Here is a 3,778-nt window from a genome sequence, read left to right as displayed (position 1 = left end):
CTACTATGGGAAATACCAACATAATAGTCTCATTATTTGATAATTATATGAACACTCAATAAATCTCTACATGAAACATAATTAGAACACTTTTTTTCACAAATTCTCAAGAAACATACTTTTTAAGCAATTAGATTATATTAGATTTCTTGGAAAATGAACCATTATTTAAAACTACTGAGAAAATTTTTTTCAAAGAGTAAAATTAAGGAAACTCTTGTGGGGAAAATGATTGTATTATTAAGTATAATAGCAAAATACTTAGTCTCTGTTCCTTAATTATATCAATTCAATTTCTTAATGATATTAATATTAGTAGCTTGTATCAAAATAGATACAATGCAAAACAATGTTAAATCTTATTGAAAGTAAATGGCCATGATACAAAGCCCTCCTTAAAAAAAGAATTATCTGTGTAATAGCCAGCATGAAAATGATATGCTTTGGGTATTTTTTTAAATTCCCATTAATAATAGATTTGTTAAAGTTGCATTTGATTTTGAAAAGTAGAATACATTTAAATTTTTAACTCACTAATTTGAGTGTATTATAAAAATATTTGACATAGATTTTTACATTTTGAGTCCTCTAACAAATTGTAGAAACCTAAACCAATATAAGCTTTTTTAAAAAACATTATTTGACTACTAAGACCACAGTCAGAAATCAGTGTGATAACGTAGAAAAGAAGAGAACATTGCAAATTAGAATACATGAGGGAAGTCGCATGGGGAGAGGAAAAATATCACAGGACCTTAAAAACTTATTTGAATATGGCATACAATTTAAAAAGAACACTACAATTTCAAAAAAAAAAAAAAAAACCCACATGTGACAATGGAAATGTACAATCAACCAACAAGGCACTCAAATTTGGTAATACTATGGTATACGTATATCTCTTTATGAAGACTATGGAGATTATAAACTATAACCATCAACACCATCATTTTCTCACTATTGTATTCATTAGCATTGTCATTCATAAAGGAGCAGGAATTTGGAGTAGAAAGAGCACGGCACACACTCATTTCCCAAAATCCCACTTCAGGTTCTGGTTCTACTCACTTATTAATTAGGTGGTATTGGATTAAGCCCATATAACCTTAGCATTCTTTGCTTTCTAAAAATAAGTGATAATAATGCCTGCCTTGCTAAATTCACAATGTTATAAGAATTTTTAAAATGCATTTTATTATAAAAATGCACTTTGAAGACATGATACGTTTTTATTAAAAAAAAAAAAAAAAAAAAAAAAAAACCCAGTAAGAATAGAATTTCCTTAGTATGCCCAAACTGATTTTTATGCTGGAACAACTGCAGAGGATAAAATTTCTTCCTTTTACAATGGATCTAAAATGGAACCCCACTTTTTACTAGTTTAAACACAATCTTGATTCTTTTTGACTATAAATATAAAACAGGCTCATTTGGCATATGCATTATTTCATCACTATATATAAAGGCATTCTTTGGACAAAGCTATATTATTTGCTTCATTTGTAGCAGCAAACTTTTTATAACTATGCATATTTGGCTGATTTGTCTCCCAGCTGGAGTATTCATTATGCACGTTTTTCAGAAAATGTTCATGAGTGGCATAATTTCTCAGTCTTTGCATAAATAATAATCGAATGCTGGTGGTTTGTCTATGATGTGCAATATTTACGTATATGTATCCATTGAATAAATAAATGACTAATAATTATAAGAAATATAGAAGGATTGTTTCTACTTACTTCCAGTCTTGGTTACTTTAGTTGGATTATTCTTGCTTCCATACCTGTCTCCCATTAAAAGGAACTCTCTAGAGATATGCTATCCAATGTATGTGGCTATTAATTAGATTTAGATAACACTAAAAATTTAATTCTTCAATTACATTAATCACATTTTAATTACTCAATAGCCACATGTAGTCATAGACTACCATATTGGGCAGTGTAAATATAGAATATTTGCAGTAATGGAAAGATCCATTGAACAGCATTGCTCTAAAGTGTCTGTTTTTGTCCAAAGATTTTTTTTACAGGCATAAATTTTGAACTTGACCCAGTGGATTTTACTTTTACAAAGTTTATACCCTTTAACTTATTCTAGGCATCCTTTTAAGCCTCTATAATGAAGTGAATATCTTTCTCTAGGTGAATATTAGCTACCCAAGGATTTTTTGATTCTTCAATTGTTCTTCTGATCCATAATTCATTCATTCACCATTCCATTATTTACCAAATACTTACCTCTGGATTCAGGGTACTGGGTAGAAGTAAATTCCTGGGGAATTTCAAGACAATTAAGATAGAAAAAGATACCACCTTAGATCAATCTAAAACTATATAAGATAAATTATAAATTTGTAAGTTCTGATCAGTCAAGTTTCAGATCCATTAAGATTATAAAGCTGCACTGCTTCGATTCACTGTGGTCACATTTATGGTATCTACATCTTGTGGGGTTTTTTCATGATAAAGTTTAAATTAGTTTGTTCCTGATTTTTTATAGTTTTCTTTGCTTGCAAAATATACTTTCAACTGAGGGTCATTAAATTTCAATTTACTAATATATATATAGGAATTACTGCCAAAATCAATGATATGTTTACCCCCTGGAAGAACCAGAGAGCACATATTGTGATGCTTTGAGTAAAGAATAATTTTCAGCACAATTTAAGAGGACTGCAATATAAAAGCAAATGTACTTTCAACCACAGATGTACACTAAAACTAAATTCCTGCAAAGCCATACAAATAGAATACAAATAAAAGCTGTAGTCTAGCCAGTTATTTGGCACAATGAAATCAAAACAAAGATTTTTTAACTTGTGTTTTTTCTTTTTTTCTTTTTCTTAATTTTCATGAAGATAGCCTGTTCCATCCTGAAATAAAATGAGAGTAACTGGAAAGCTACCACTTTACTAATTTCATATATTTACCATACAGAGGAGGTTGTGGTTATAAATTTAGTAAACAACAAATTTCAGTTGTAATGATTTTACCAAAAGAGAAAACCGGGCATGCTGATAGATTAACAACAAATATCAGTAAATGTGGACCAGAAAAAAAAGAAAAGAAGAGTTCACTCTTTGAATCAATCAGAAGGAAGTTTAAAGTGATATTTAATGTTAGAACAGAGGTCCTGCTGTTTCAGAAAATAAATTGCAAATTGTAATGAAAAGAACTAAGTCTGTCTCTCTCTGTCCCTCCCTGTCTCCCCCTCTTGCTCCCTCTCTTCCTCTCTCTCTCTCTCTCTCCCCCTGCTCATTCCCTCTTCCTCTCTTCCAAGTTACTTTCTCAGAATCACAGAAGAACGCTTAGAATGGGTAAATTGCCCCAGAGCAATTTGAATATTCCCAAATGGCCATAACTAGAGTTACCATTAGATAAAATAGAGTTGTGAGCACTAAGTGAAAATGCTATCCATAGAGGTGGTAGGTTCCAACCAATAATGGTTTAGAACTACTGTGTTATCTGAAACACAAAATTCAAGAATTTGGAAGTATGAGGAAATGCCTGTGAGTTTTATAAATTTATTCTTTTCTTAATGTTTTTATTTCTTATTGTCTGACATTTCTACTTGGTTTTAACTGTATAAAATAATCATGGAATAAAGATGCAAGCTTATGCACAGGGAAATATACTCTTGGGTTTCAATGTAATAGAGATTTCTAGGGGTACTTCTAAAAAGGGATATTTATATGAATCGTAATCTTGGATCTTTAAGGCAGATCATATATCACTGAAGGATAAAAACTACATTAGAAAAAGTCACACACTGTTTC

The sequence above is a fragment of the Papio anubis genome, chromosome 3 (genome assembly GCF_008728515.1).
Source record: "Papio anubis isolate 15944 chromosome 3, Panubis1.0, whole genome shotgun sequence".
Classification (NCBI taxonomy): Eukaryota; Metazoa; Chordata; class Mammalia; order Primates; family Cercopithecidae; genus Papio; species Papio anubis.
Note: the sequence above shows the minus strand (reverse complement) of the source record.